Source organism: Rattus norvegicus, chromosome X (genome assembly GCF_036323735.1).
Source record: "Rattus norvegicus strain BN/NHsdMcwi chromosome X, GRCr8, whole genome shotgun sequence".
In the NCBI taxonomy this organism is placed as follows: Eukaryota; Metazoa; Chordata; class Mammalia; order Rodentia; family Muridae; genus Rattus; species Rattus norvegicus.
Window position 1 is genome coordinate 90,212,140 of NC_086039.1, and position 17,301 is coordinate 90,229,440.

The window sequence follows — 17,301 nt, forward strand, 5'->3', positions numbered from 1 at the left end:
TGATATGACATCCTGAAACCCTGCCTGGGCCTGAACTTTTAACATTGATATAGAATTTCCTGATATATGGTGGGTGTCCTAAAGGACAAACACTTCTATAACATTTTGGCTATTTTTGCCAATGTAGCATAAACCTAGATGTATCTGGGAAGATGGAATATTCATCAAATTGTCCATGGACATGTATATGGGGGAATTTTTGTCACTTTCTTTTTTAATTAATTATTTTATTTGTTTATATTTCAAATGTTGTCTTGCTTCCTGGTTTTCCTTCTTCAAACCTCCACCCCATCACTACTCCTCTTTGTCTCTATGAAGGTGCTCCTCCACCCACTCACCCACTCCTACCTCTAGCACTCTAGCATCCCAATAAAATGGGGAATCAAGCCTCTACAAGAACAAGAACTTCCCCTCCAACTGATGCCTGATAAGGCAATCCTCTGCTACATATATAATAGGAGCCATGGACCAGCCCAAGTATACTCTTTGGTTGGTTGTTTACTCCCTGAAAGCTCTGTATTCTGACCTTTTGGGCTAATATCCATTTATCAGTGAGTACATACCATGTATATCACTTTGGGTATGTGTACCTCAGTAAAGATGTTATTTTCTAGTTTCATCCATTTGCCTGCAAAATTCATGCAATCTTCCTTTTTAATAGCTGAGTAGTATTCTATTGTATAAGTATACCACATTTTCTGTATCCATTTTTCCATTGAGAGACATCTGGGTTGTTTTCAGCTTCTGGCTATTATAAATAAGATTGCTATCTGTGTGCATAGTATAGCATGTGTCCTAGTTATATGGTAGAAAATCTTTTGGCTATATTCTCAGGAGTGGTATAAGTGTGTCTTCAGGTAGAACTACTTCCAATTTTCTGAGGAATCACGTGCTTAATTTCCAAAGTGGTTGCAGCATCTGGAGACATATCTTCTTTCTGGTCCACAACTCTACCCAGGGCAGATCCAACCCCACTCCTCAACTCCCACCCCCCCATCCCCTATACCCCACCCCACACACCTATCTTCACACACACACACACACACACACACACACACACACACACACACACATTCAGAAACAGCATGACTTCCATGAGGTTAACCATAACCAGGCACATAGATGAGAAGCCTCAGCCCAAATACTTGGCATAACTGGAACCTCCACAGGGAACAGTAGACACAGGACCTATCTGCCCTTCTGGAGACACATCTTTCTTCCAATCTGTAACTCTGTGTGGGACAGATTGGGTGCTCCAGACCCTTACACACACAAACCCAGAGATAGCCTGACTCCCAGGTCTTCTAAGAGAACTACAGTCACAGGAGGTTTACCCTAAGTAGGGACACAGGAGGCCTCCCTGACCAGAGACAGCACTCTTTACCTTCCATAAGACATGTTCTATTGCAACTCACATAGTTTCACCTTCCTACAACAAGGGACAATCTGCAGGCAGAGACAGCAAGGCAGTTAACACAAGAGATAACAAGATGGGAAGAGGCAAGCACAAGAAAAGAAGAAACAGAAATCAATGTTACTTAGCACCATCAGAACCAAGTTCTTTCATAACAGTAAGCCCTGAATACACTAACACACCTGGAAAGCAAGAATCTGAATTAAAATCGCATCTCATGAAGATGATAGAGGAGCTTAAGGAGGACGTAAATAACTTCCTTGAAGAAATAGAGGAGAATATAAGTAAACAGGTAGAAGTCCTTAAAGAGGAAGCACATATCCCTTAAAGAATTAGAGGAAAGCATAATCAAACTGGTAAATGAATTGAACAAAACCATCCAGGATCTAAAAATGGAAATAGAAACAATGAAGAAATCACAAAGGTAGGCAACCCTGGAGATGAAAAACCTAGGAAAGGAGTTTCAGATATAATCGTCACCACGAGAATACAAGAGATAGAAGACAGAATCTCAGGTGCAAAAGATACCATCCAAAAACACAAAGTACAAAAGGCTCCTAATTCAAAACATCCACAAAATTCAGGACAAAATCAGTGAAAAGACCAAACTTAAGAATAATAGATATGGATCTTCCTGGTTGCTGCTGCCGCCGAGAGCTCAGAGGCAGCACCCCACGAGCAAACTTGAGCCTTGGGACCACAGGTAAGACCAACTTTTCTGCTGCAAGCGACCTGCCGGGTGAACTCAGGACACACAAAGGCAAAATTCTCTAGGACCCGGCACTTCCGGTGTTTACCTGGAGTCCCAAACCTGCAGATCCCTGCCTGCAGCAGCTCTCTGCTCCCAAATCCCTGGTCAGGTGGGCACTCCTGAGGCTGCAGAGCGGAAGAGACCACCAACACTGCCCATTCCTGCTCACATCCCTGGCCCAAGAGGAAACTGTATACGGCCTCTGGGTCCCCATAGAGGAGGGCCCAGGAGCAGCAGATCCACTGCGTCTGAGACACCACCAGAACCGGAAGGGTCCGACCAGATAAACAGTTCTCTGCAACCAAATCCTGAGGAAGGGAGAGCTAAACCTTCAGAGAGGCAGACACGCCTGGGAAACCAGAAGAGACTGCACTCTGCACACATCTCTGACGCCAGAGGAACACACCGAACGCCATCTGGAACTCTGGTGCACGGAAGCTCCCAGAAAGGGGAGTGCAGATCTTCCTGGTTGCTGCCTCCACGGAGAGCTCATAGGCAGCACCCCACGAGCAAACTTGAGCCTCAGAACCACAGGTAAGACCAACTTTTCTGCTGCAAGTGACCTGCCTGGTGAACTCAAGACACAGGCCCACAGGAACAGCTGAAGACTTGTAGATAGGAAAAACTAAACGCCCGAAAGCAGAACACTCTGTCCCCATAACAGGCTGAAAGAAAACAGGAAAACAGGTCTACAGCACTCCTGACACACAGGCTTATAGGACAGTCTAGCCACTGTCAGAAATAGCAGAACAAAGTAACACTAGAGATAATCTGATGGCGAGAAGCAAGCGCAGGAACCCAAGCAACAGAAACCTGAAAAGCTCTCAGGTAGAACTTTCCCTCGGGATGGAGACCCTCCAACTCTAAAGACCAGTTGGACAATAAACCAAATCCTCTTGCTGATTGCATCCTGTCGGGATACACAGGCACAGGCACCTGCGGGCGCTTCAGTCACTCGGGGGACTGGCGCGCCCCACGGAACCAAGGATGGGCTTTTTATAGGATTTTGGGGAGCAGAAGCAAGCATACAGAAGCAGATGCATGGTTACAGGGATATAATTGGTGGATTCTAATGTGGCAAGGGTTCAGCCCGGGGGCAAGTTTCCTAGCTACCATCCTGAAATATAACGACTGACTCGGCCCCCCAAGGGTTCAGCCTGGGGGCAAGTTTCCTAGCTACCTTTCTGGAACATAACCGCTGACTCAGCCCCCCAAGGGTTCAGCCCGGGGGCAAGTTTCCTAGCTACCATCCTGAAATATAACGACTGACTCGGCCCCCCAAGGGTTCAGCCTGGGGGCAAGTTTCCTAGCTACCTTTCTGGAACATAACCGCTGACTCAGCCCCCCAAGGGTTCAGCCCGGGGGCAAGTTTCCTAGCTACCTTCTTGGAACATAACGGCTGACTCGGCCCCCCACCAGGGTGTGGGACCTCTCCTGGGCTTTTCTCATTGTCAGGTGCTCAACCACAGTCGTCCTGTTGCCAGGCCTTCAACCAAACACATCCTGCTTGGCAGCCGATTTGTACTCAGTGTTTAACCTTTCTCTGAACCAGTCATCTTAAGTACAGCCTTGCAAAATGGCGTTACTGCTGCTAAGCTGGGGTCTTTCAAACCAAGACTACATGGCATCATCGGAGCCCAATTCTCCCACCACAGCAAACACGGAATATCCAAACACACCAGAAAAGCAAGATCTAGTTTCAAAATCATATTTGATCATGATGCTGGAGGACTTCAAGAAAGAAGTGAAGAACTCACTTAGAGAAGAAGTAGAAGCCTACAGAGAGGAATCACAAAAAACCCTGAAAGAATTCCAGGAAAACATAAATAAACAAGTAGAAGCCCATAGAGAAGAGTCACAAAAATCCCTAAAAGAATTCCAGGAAAACATAAATAAACAAGTAGAAGCCCATAGAGAGGAGTCACAAAAATCCCTGAAAGAATTCCAGGAAAAAACAATCAAACAGTTTAAGGAATGAAAAATGGAAATAGAAGCAATAGAGAAAGAACACAAGGAAACAACTCTGGATATAGAAAACCAAAAGAAGAGACAAGGAGCTGTAGATATGAGCTTCACCAACAGAATACAAGAGATGGAAGAGAGAATCTCAGGAGCAGAAGATTCCATAGAAATCATTGACTCAACTATCAAAGATAATGTAAAGCGGAAAAAGCTACTGGTCCAAAACATACAGGAAATCCAGGACTCAATGAGAAGATCAAACCTAAGGATAATGGTTATAGAAGAGAGTGAAGACTCCCAGCTCAAAGGACCAGTAAATATCTTCAATAAAATCATAGAAGAAAACTTCCCTTACCTAAAAAAAGAGATATCCATAGGCATACAAGAAGCCTACAGGACTCCAAATAGATTGAACCAGAAAAGAAACACCTCCCGTCACATAATAGTCAAAACACCAAATGCACAAAATAAAGAAAGAATATTAAAAGCAGTAAGGGAAAAACGTCAAGTAACATATAAAGGCAGACCTATCCGAATCACACCAGAATTCTCACCAGAGACTATGAAAGCCAGAAGATCCTGGATAGATGTCATACAGACCCTAAGAGAACACAAATGCCAGCCCAGGTTACTGTATCCTGCAAAACTCTCAATTAACATAGATGGAGAAACCAAGATATTCCATGACAAAATCAAATTTACACAATATCTTTCTACAAATCCAGCACTACAGAGGATAATAAATGGTAAAGCCCAACATAAGGAGGCAAGCTATACCCTAGAAAAAAGCAAGAAACTAATCGTCTTGGGAACAAAACAAAGAGAAGAAAAGCACACAAACATAACCTCATATCCAAATATGAACATAACAGGAAGCAATAATCACTATTCCTTAATATCTCTCAACATCAATGGACTCAACTCCCCAATAAAAAGACATAGATTAACAAAATGGATACGCAACTAGGACCCTACATTCTGCTGCCTACAGGAAACACACCTCAGAGACAAAGACAGACACTACCTCAAAGTAAAAGGCTGGAAAACAACTTTCCAAGCAAATGGTCGGAAGAAATAAGCTGCAGTATCCATTCTAATATCAAATAAAATCAATTTTCAACTAAAATTCATCAAAAAAGAAAAGGAAGGACACTTCATATTCATCAAAGGAAAAATCCACAAAGATGAACTCTCAATCATAAATATCTATGCCCCAAATACAAGAACACCTACATACGTAAAAGAAACCTTACTGAAGCTCAAAACACACATTGCACCTCACACAATAATAGTAGGAGACTTCAACACCCCACTCTCATCAATGGAAAATTAATGGAAACAGAAATTAAACAAAGACATACACAGACTAAGAGAAGTCATGAGCCAAATGGACTTAACAAATATTTATAGAACATTCTATCCTAAAGCAAAAGGATATAACTTCTTCTCAGCTCCTCATGGTACTTTCTTCAAAATTGACCATATAATTGGTCAAAAAATGGGCCTCAACCGATACAGAAAGATAGAAATAATCCCATGCGTGCTATCAGACCACCATGGCCTAAAACTGGTCTTCAACAATAATAAGGGAAGAATGCCCACATATACGTGGAAATTGAACAATGCTCTACGCAATGAAACCTGGTCAAGGAAGAAATAAAGAAAGAAATTAAAGACTTTTTAGAATTTAATGAAAATGAAGGTACAACATACCCAAACTTATGGGACACAATGAAAGATGTGCTAAGAGGAAATCTCATAGCGCTGAGTGCCTGCAGAAAGAAACAGGAAAGAGCATATGACAGCAGCTTGACAGAACACCTAAAAGCTCTAGAACAAAAAGAAGCAAATTCACCCAGGAGGAGTAGGAGGCAGGAAATAATCAAACTCAGAGCAGAAATCAACCAAGTAGAAACAAAAAGGACCATAGAAAGAATCAACAGAACCAAAAGTTGGTTCTTTGAGAAAATCAACAAGATAGATAAACCGTTAGCCAGACTAACGAGAGGACACAGAGAGTGTGTACAAATTAACAAAATCAGAAATGAAAAGGGAGACATAACTACAGATACAGAGGAAATTCAAAATATCATCAGATCTTACTATAAAAGCCTATATTCAACAAAACTTGAAAATCGGCAGGAAATGAACAATTTCCTAGACAGATACCAGGTACCGATAAACCAGGAACAGATAAACCCGTTAAACAACCCCATAACTCCTAAGGAAATAGAAGCAGTCATTAAAGGTCTCCCAACCAAAAAGAGCCCAGGTCCAGATGGGTTTAGTGCAGAATTGTATCACACCTTCATAGAAGACCTCATACCAATATTATCCAAACTATTTCACAAAATTGAAACAGATGGAGCACTACCGAATTCCTTCTATGAAGCCACAATTACTCTTATACCTAAACCACACAAAGACCCAACAAAGAAAGAGAACTTCAGACCAATTTCCCTTATGGATATCGACGCAAAAATACTCAATAAAATTCTGGCAAACCGTATCCAAGAGCACATCAAAACAATGATCCACCACGATCAAGTAGGCTTCATCCCAGGCATGCAGGGATGATTTAATATACGGAAAACCATCAACGTGATCCACTATGTAAACAAATTGAAAGAACAAAACCACATGATCCTTTCATTAGATGCTGAGAAAGCATTTGACAAAATTCAACACCCCTTCATGATAAAAGTCCTGGAAAGAATTGGAATTCATAGCCCATACCTAAACATAGTAAAAGCCATATACAGCAAACTAGTTGCTAACATTAAACTAAATGGAGAGAAACTTGAAGCAATCCCACTAAAATCAGGGAATAGACAAGGCTGCCCACTCTCTCCCTACTTATTCAATATAGTTCTTGAAGTTCTAGCCATTGCAATCAGACAACAAAAGGAGGTCAAGGGGATACAGATCGGAAAAGAAGAGGTCAAAATATCACTATTCGCATATGATATGATAGTATATTTAAGTGATCCCAAAAGTTCCACCAGAGAACTACTAAAGCTGATAAACAACTTCAGCAAAGTGGCTGGGTATAAAATTATCTCAAATAAATCAGTAGCCTTGCTCTACACAAAAGAGAAACAAGCCGAGAAAGAAATTAGGGAAACGACTCCCTTCATAATAGACCCAAATAATATAAAGTACCTCGGTGTGACTTTAACCAAGCAAGTAAAAAATTTGTACAATAAGAACTTCAAGACTCTGAAGAAAGAAATTGAAGAAGACCTCAGAAATGGAAAGATCTCCCATGCTCATGGATTGGCAGGATTAATATAGTAAAAATGACCATTTTACCAAAAGCGATCTACAGATTCAATGCAATCCCCATCAAAATATCAATCCAATTCTTCAAAGAGCTAGAGAGAACAATTTGCAAATTCATCTAGAATAACAAAAAACACAGGATAGCTAAAACAATCCTCAACAATAAAAGGACTTCAGGGGGAATCACTATCCCTGAACTCAAGCAGTATTACAGAGCAATAGTGATAAAAACTGCATGGTATTGGTACAGAGACAGACAGATAGACCAATGGAACAGAATTGAAGACCCAGAAATGAACCCACACACCTATGGGCACTTGATTTTTGACAAAGGAGCCAAAACCATCCAAAGGAAAAAAGATAGCATTTTCAGCAAATGGTGCTGGTTCAAGTGGAGGGCAACATGTAGAAGAATGCAGATCGATCCATCCTTATCACCCTGTACAAAGCTTAGGTCCAAGTGGATCACGGACCACCACATCAAACCAGATACACTCAAACTAATAGAAGAAAACTAGGGAAGAATCTGGAACACATGGGCACTGGAAAAAATTTCCTGAACAAAACACCAATGGCTTATGCTCTAAGAGCAAGAATCGACAAATGGGATCTCAGAAAACTGCAAAGCTTCTGTAAGGCAAAGGACACTGTGGTTAGGACAAAATGGCAACCAACAGATTGGGAAAAGATCTTTACCAATCCTACAACAGGTAGAGGCCTTATATCCAAAATATACAAAGAAGTCAAGAAGATAGACCGTAGGGAGACAAATAACCCTATTAAAAATAGGGTTCAGAGCTAAACAAAGAATTCACAGCTGAGGAATTCCGAATGGCTGAGAAACACCTAAAGAAATGTTCAACATCTTTAGTCATAAGGGAAATGCAAATCAAAACAACCCTGAGATTTCACCTCACACCAGTGAGAATGGCTAAGATCAAAAACTCTGATGACAGCAGATGCTGGCGAGGATGCGGAGAAAGAGGAACACTCCTCCATTGTTGGTGGGATTGCAGACTGGTAAAACCATTCTGGAAATCAGTCTGGAGGTTCCTCAGAAAATTGGACATTGAACTGCCTGAGGATCCAGCTATACCTCTCTTGGGCATATACCCACAAGATGCCCCAACATATAAAAAGACACGTGCTCCACTATGTTCATAGCAGCCTTATTTATAATAGTCAGAAGCTGGAAAGAACCCAGATGCCCTTCACCAGAGGAATGGATACAGAAAATGTGGTACATCTACACAATGGAATATTACTCATCTATCAAAAACAATGAGTTTATGAAATTCGTAGGCAAATGGTTGGAACTGGAAAATATCATTCTAAGTGAGGTAACCCAATCACAGAAAAACACACATGGTATGCACTCATTGATAAGTGGCTATTAGCCCAAATGCTTGAATTACCCTAGATGCCTAGAACAAATGAAACTCAGGACGGATTATCAAAATGTGAATGCTTCACTCCTTCTTTAAAAGGGGAACAAGAATACCCTTGGCAGGGAATAGAGAGGCAAATATTAAAACAGACACAGAAGGAACACCCATTCAGAGCCTGCCCCACATGTGGCCCACACATATACAGCCATCCAATTAGACAAGATAGATGAAGCAAAGAAGTGCAGACTGACAGGAGCCGGATGTAGATCGCTCCTGAGAGACACAGCCAGAATACAGCAAATACAGAGGCGAATGCCAGCAACAAACCACTGAACTGAGAATAGGACCCCCGTTGAAGGAATCAGAGAAAGAACTCGAAGAGCTTGAAGAGGCTTGAGACCCCATATGTACAACAATGCCAAGCAACCAGAGCTTCCAGGGACTAAGCCACTAACTAAAGACTATACATGGACTGACCCTGGACTCTGACCTCATAGGTAGCAATGAATATCCTAGTAAGAGCACCAGTGGAAGGGGAAGCCCTGGGTCCTGCTAAGACTGAACCCCCAGTGAACTAGATTGTTGGGGGGAGGGCGGCATTGGGGGGAGGATGGGGAGGGGAACACCCTTAAAGAAGGGGAGGGAGAGGGATTAGGGTACGTTTGCCCGGAAACGGGGAAAGGGAATAACACTCGAAATGTATGTAAGAAATAGTCAAGTTAATAAAAAAAAGAATAATAGGTATGTATGAGGAGAAAATTACCAGTATGACATGTGTAGACTGTGTTCACAGAGTATTAATTATGAAGCAGTGCTAATTGATCAATACATGACAGTTATTAAAATGATATTTTCATCAGTAGTGGCTGATGTGCCATGACTCAACTGCCAGTAAGTAATAAGCTATACTACATAACACAGGTAAAAAGAATTGTCAGAAGCAGTGATAGGGATATGTCATGGCTATCTGGCTCCAAAATTCAAGATCCATACTGGGTGTGAGTAAATTATAATAAATCATATTCCAGCAAAGAAAAATATGAATACAGTTACAAACCACATTTCTGGTATTCTGTGTATGTGGATGTTGGGCACAGATTTAAGGAGGATAGAATGAAACCTTGCCAAGAGTTCCTCTCATATGATTTGTTCTTTCCTCTTCAAGGATTGTATAAAATAATAGTAAACATCAAATCTCAAGAGAATTACTAAACAAGTAAAGAACAGCTTGTGTGCCTCCTGAGTGAAGGCAAATAGTAAAAAAAAAATCTGTTTTTAGAGCTTCTTGTAGGGAAATATGGTTTTGATGAATGTTAGTAAGCAAAAGGCAGTCAGTCGTGCCATAAATTCAGGAAGCATCATATTTACTAAGCATTTATTTTTAGTTCTAGCAGTGCTGAAATAAATGCACTAAAATATTAGCAAGGCAAAATATGAAACTAAAAAAGTATAATGTTTTACAGTTATATCTTTATTCTTAACAGAATTCGATTAACATTGACTTACAGTATTTCCCTGAAATATAAATCATATTTCTCTTAATTAAAGGTCTTTTATTCACCAAGGCCATAGCATAGATGTTTTCTCATAATGCTATTAAGGGATATATTTTAGAACAGATGGGGTGTTTAACCACAAGTATAAGTTCTACATTAACAGACTAAAGCAGTTTCAAAAATATGTTTTGGAAATCTATTAATTTGTAAAATTTCTACATTACATTATTATTGTTTTGTTTTATTTTCCATAGTCACAGTTGTGTCCTCAAAGATATTCATAGAAAAAATATTGTGCTGATTTCAAAAGCACACTTCTTCATAAAGGAAAATAAATTCAAATAAAAAAAACAGAATATAAGTCATTTTTAAATGAAAACAGTCTTATGGATCTTTAAGACACTCCTGGAAATTTTTCAAAGGGAGTAATTTTGTTTCTCTGATCACTCCTCTCTTTATCAAAGCTGTCCATTTGGGTAATCCAGCACTATATGGGAGAACACAAATGAACAAAATCAACAGAAAACAAAACAAAAGTCACTGGCAGGTATAAAATCCTGTCTCATGGTTTAGATTTAATAATATGAAGTTACAAATGTAATAAAAGTGATATGAAAATTGCCTGTTGTAATTTTCCCAAAACAGAAAGACACAACTGGTGTGTTTTAATGAATAGACAAATCATGTGTTGTTACTACAGGATTTCCCACACAATTTCTTTATAATGACATAAATCTTGTGTTTTGAATCAAGGAGCAAAAGTATAATGCACAAGTTTTTACAATGGATTTGTTAGCTAAAACAAGGGAGTATACATTTCTTTCACGAATTCTCTGATCCATCAATATACAGTATCTAGGGGACAAAGAAAAATAAGGACTCCCTCAAACTAGGTGTGGCACTGACAGTGTCCTACTGACATCTGTGGCACATGTTTGATTTCTGATCTGGCCATTGACTCTTCTTGATCCTGCCTTTTCGATTTTTCTCTATTTCATTTAACACTAACATCTGTCCTGATTTTAGGGAAAAATACTGTAGAAAAAACTAAACTATGCAAATGTAAAATATATTTAATTTTCAACTGTTTTATACAACATAATAAATTTTACTTTGTTATGAAATTGCACCACCACATGTCCCCTCCACATGTATAAACACCATTAAAATTATTTCTAAAACAAAATGTCACAGAAATAAGATAGACTTCTATGCTTTTGTTTTATTTTGTTTATAACTATATGTGCTATATGACATACTACAAAGTTATGACTGCCTACATGTATTTGAAATGTCACTGAAGAATTAATAATGAATATTTTTTCAAAGTAAATTAAACACTTCTCTGGGGAGATAACAGAAAAATGGTGAATTTTAAGAGTTATAAAAAATATTTTTAAATTTTTACATACAGAACACAAATCTTATGATCTCATAATTCATATTGGAGTTCAGATATGGAAAATTGTCATTATCTAGTACTCTCCCTTGAAAATCCTGTCTTTTTGGCAGGAGCTGCGAATACATAATTTTCTGTGAATTTACAGTAAATTTGCAGTGAATAGCTATTTTTAGTAGTTACTAAATTACACTGATGACATTTGTAAATGGATTACCAGCTTTGTAAATACAAACTTGTAATGGATACTAAATTAAAATTGAATATATCTACCATCTTAATTAAATCAAGTCAAATATATTGTATTATAAAAGGACATAGTATGCTAAGTAAGTTTGCTTTAGAAATTGGAAATCAGTTGCAATGCAGGTGTGATAGTGTACTCGAAAAACATCTAATAAGAATAAACAAGTAGAAGACTTTTCACTAGCAAATCACTTATGCAGTGATTGTGCGGAGTCAATAATGTGTTCTCCATTATAATGGATGAGGATAATCTCATACAAGATTCACAAAAAATACAACAACCATCTTTAATTTGGTTTTCTTGAATCTAAATTTGTTTGGTCTATTTTAGTTCATGATGTTATTTGAATTTGGATTTTTTCTTTGTAGTAAGAACTGGCTTGGGTATTTAAGGTAAGAGTTTTTGTTTCTTTAAAAATACAGAAATATTAGAGAAAAATGTTTTTGTTTTGATTCCAGGTGTGGGATATAGGTCTGCTTTAGATTGTCTGCAACAACTGACTGTAACTTACCTCATAACAGGACCTCTAATAGGGTACATAGGCATGCAGATTTCTTTTCGGGTCTTTGATTTGATTCCTAATCAACATGTCTGTTTCTGTACCAATACTATACAGTTTTTATCACTATTCCTCTGTAGTACAGCTTTAGGTCAGGGATGGTGATTCCTGCCAAAGTGCTTTTGTTTTTCAAATTGTTTTTTCTATCTTTCACTTGTTAAACTGTATTTTCCCCTGTGTGTTTAAGAGATTTTTTTCTCTTTAAAGATCTCTGTCTGATTGTTTTTTTTTCCTGTATTTCTTTAAGGGATCTATTCATATTCTCTTTAACGGCCTATGTCATCGTTATAGGCTGGATTTAAGGTCATTCCCTTGTAATTCAGTTGTGTTAGATTTTTTCTATAAAAGCAGTGATTTGAATATTTAGTAAACATTTATTGTCCACATATTATATTCTATATATTGACTTTTATTTGAAAATATAAAATTATCTGAGACATTACTGTTGGGGGGTATTGATGGGGGGTAGATGGGGAGGGAAATATAAGGGGAGTATGAGGGGTTAGAGAGATGATAGCCTGGAAACTAGGAAAGGGAATAACATTTGAAATGTAAACAAAAAATACCCAATTAAATAAAAATGGAAGAAAAAAGGATTATATTAGCTAAGGAGATATTTCAACGTTTAAGAGCACTTTGTCTGTTTTCAAATAACTATTAAGCATGCCGCACAAAAATTAGGTGGCTTCAAGGGATCTTAGAATGTCTTCTGGTTTCTGTGTGTACCCACATATAAACACATATACACAGAGAGACATACACATAATCAAAAAATTAATTATTGTCTTATGTTTATACTAAAATGAACAATTATTTATATATTCTAGCTCTAAAATTTGCTTATGCAAAATTTTGAATCTTTAAACTTATAGGTAAAGTTTATAAAAATAATGATAAATGATCTAAGCATAGTGCATTTTTTATGTTAAAAAGCAACTCAAAGTTGTTTTGTATTATGAAATTTTAGGATATTTTCATTCTTTTTTTTTTATGTATATATATATATATATCGCAGATACCTTATCGCGATACTGTGGTGAGAGATGTGAAGTTTAATTTGAAATATGACAAATGATAAAGAAGACCCAAGAAACTAAGGAAAAGCAAATAGAAAAGTTTGGTTATGAAAGAAATTTCAGGTGCTCAGAAATAAGGGGGTAAGGGAGAATTATACCATGGCTGAATTCATGGAACAATGAATAGGACTGGTAGTGATCTACTTGAAGTGATATAAGAAAATAGGGCTAAGGCTAATTCACAGGGATACTCATCATCTCTGATACATGCTTAGTACTTAGTGCGATGGCATCATTATTTTTCTATTGCTATGACAAAATACCATGACCGAGGAGACTTATAAATGAAAACTTTTAATTGGGGGCTTATGATCGGGAGTGCTAGGGTCCATACCATCATGGCAGGTAGCATGTCAGCAGGGAAACTGGCATGGCAATGGAGTGCATGGTAAGAGCTTTTGTCTTATCCACTGATGCAGGGTGCTTTGGTGCACACTGGCTTGTCCAATTACCTTACCACTTCAAGTATATACAAGTCAGTGGTTGTACTCTTGATATTCTTTTTTTTTTTTTTTTCAGGTTTTTTTTTTTTTTTTTTTTATTAACTTGAGTATTTCTTATATACATTTCGAGTGTTATTCCCTTTCCCGGTTTCCGGGCAAACATCCCCCTCCCCCCTCCCCTTCCTTATGGGTGTTCCCCTCCCAACCCTCCCACCATTGCCGCCCTCCCCCCATAGACTAGTTCACTGGGGGTTCAGTCTTAGCAGGATCCAGGGCTTCCCCTTCCACTGGTGCTCTTACTAGGATATTCATTGCTACCTATGGGGTCAGAGTCCAGGGTCAGTCCACGTATAGTCTTTAGGTAGTGGCTTATTCCCTGGAAGCTCTGGTTGCTTGGCATTGTTGTACTTTTGGGGTCTCGAGCCCCTTCAACTCTTCCAGTTCTTTCTCTGATTCCTTCAATAGGGGACCTATTCTCAGTTCAGTGGTTTGCTGCTGGCATTCGCCTCTGTATTTGCTGTATTCTGGCTGTGTCTCTCAGGAGCGATCTACATCCGGCTCCTGTCGGTCTGCACTTCTTTGCTTCATCCATCTAGTCCAATTGGGTGGCTGTATATGTATGGGCCAAATGTGGGGCAGGCTCTGAATGGGTGTTCCTTCAGTCTCTGTTTTAATCTTTGCGTCTCCCTTCCCTGCCAAGGGTATTCTTTTTCCTCATTTAAAGAAGGAGTGAAGCATTCACATTTTGATCATCCGTCTTGAGTTTCGTTTGTTCTAGGGATCTAGGGTAATTCAAGCATTTGGGCTAATAGCCACTTATCAATGAGTGCATACCATGTATGTCTTTCTGTGATTGGGTTAGTTCACTCAGGATGATATTTTCCAGTTCCAACCATTTGCCTACGAATTTCATAAACTCATTGTTTTTGATAGCTGAGTAGTATTCCATTGTGTAGATGTACCACATTTTCTGTATCCATTCCTCTGTTGAAGGGCATCTGGGTTCTTTCCATTTTCTGGCTATTATAAATAAGGCTGCGATGAACATAGTGGAGCACGTGTCTCTTTTATATGTTGAGGCATCTTTTGGGTATATGCCCAAGAGAGGTATAGCTGGATCCTCAGGCAGTTCAATGTCCAATTTTCTGAGGAACCTCCAGACTGATTTCCAGAATGGTTTTACCAGTCTGCAATCCCACCAACAATGGAGGAGTGTTCCTCTTTCTCCACAACCTCGCCAGCATCTGCTGTCACCTGAGTTTTTGATCTTAGCCAATCGCACTGGTGTGAGGTGAAATCTCAGGGTTGTTTTGATTTGCATTTCCCTTATGACTAAAGATGTTGAACATTTCTTTAGGTGTTTCTCAGCCATTCGGTATTCCTCAGCTGTGAATTCTTTGTTTAGCTCTGAACCCCATTTTTTAATAGGGTTATTTGTTTCCCTGCGGTCTAACTTCTTGAGTTCTTTGTATATTTTGGATATAAGGCCTCTATCTGTTGTAGGGTTGGTAAAGATCTTTTCCCAATCTGTTGGTTGCCGTTTTGTCCTAACCACAGTGTCCTTTGCCTTACAGAAGCTTTGCAGTTTTATGAGATCCCATTTGTCAATTCTTGATCTTAGAGCATAAGCCATTGGTGTTTTGTTCAGGAAATTTTTTCCAGTGCCCATGTGTTCCAGATGCTTCCCTAGTTTTTCTTCTATTAGTTTGAGTGTGTCTGGTTTGATGTGGAGGTCCTTGATCCACTTCGACTTAAGCTTTGTACAGGGTGATAAGCATGGATCGATCTGCATTCTTCTACATGTTGCCCTCCAGTTGAACCAGCACCATTTGCTGAAAATGCTATCTTTTTTCCATTGGATGGTTTTGGCTCCTTTGTCAAAAATCAAGTGACCATAGGTGTGTGGGTTCATTTCTGGGTCTTCAATTCTATTCCATTGGTCTATCTGTCTGTCTCTGTACCAATACCATGCAGTTTTTATCACTATTGCTCTGTAATACTGCTTGAGTTCAGGGATAGTGATTCCCCCTGAAGTCCTTTTATTGTTGAGGATAGCTTTAGCTATCCTGGGTTTTTTGTTATTCCAGATGAATTTGCAAATTGTTCTGTCTAACTCTTTGAAGAATTGGATTGGTATTTTGATGGGGATTGCATTGAATCTGTAGATTGCTTTTGGTAAAATGGCCATTTTTACTATATTAATCCTGCCAATCCATGAGCATGGGAGATCTTTCCATCTTCTGAGGTCTTCTTCAATTTCTTTCTTCAGTGTCTTGAAGTTCTTATTGTACAGATCTTTTACTTGCTTGGTTAAAGTCACACCGAGGTACTTTATATTATTTGGGTCTATTATGAAGGGTGTCGTTTCCCTAATTTCTTTCTCGGCTTGTTTCTCTTTTGTATAGAGGAAGGCAACTGATTTATTTGAGTTAATTTTATACCCAGCCACTTTGCTGAAGTTGTTTATCAGCTTTAGTAGTTCTCTGGTGGAACTTTTGGGATCACTTAAATATACTATCATATCATCTGCAAATAGTGATATTTTGACCTCTTCTTTTCCGATCTGTTTCCCTTTGATCTCCTTTTGTTGTCTGATTGCTCTGGCTAGAACTTCAAGAACTATATTGAATAAGTAGGGAGAGAGTGGACAGCCTTGTCTAGTCCCTGATTTTAGTGGGATTGCTTCAAGTTTCTCTCCATTTAGTTTAATGTTAGCAACTGGTTTGCTGTATATGGCTTTTACTATGTTTAGGTATGGGCCTTGAATTCCTATTCTTTCCAGGACTTTTATCATGAAGGGGTGTTGAATTTTGTCAAATGCTTTCTCAGCATCTAATGAAATGATCATGTGGTTCTGTTCTTTCAGTTTGTTTATATAATGGATCACGTTGATGGTTTTCCGTATATTAAACCATCCCTGCATGCCTGGGATGAAGCCTACTTGATCATGGTGGATGATTGTTTTGATGTGCTCTTGAATTCGGTTTGCCAGAATTTTATTGAGTATTTTTGCGTCGATATTCATAAGGGAAATTGGTCTGAAGTTCTCTTTCTTTGTTGTGTCTTTGTGTGGTTTAGGTATAAGAGTAATTGTAGATTCGTAGAAGGAATTCGGTAGGGCTCCATCTGTTTCAATTTTGTGGAATAGTTTGGATAATATTGGTATGAGGTCTTCTATGAAGGTTTGATAGAATTCTGCACTAAACCCATCTGGACCTGGGCTCTTTTTGGTTGGGAGACCTTTAATGACTGCTTCTATTTCCTTAGGAGTTATGGGGTTGTTT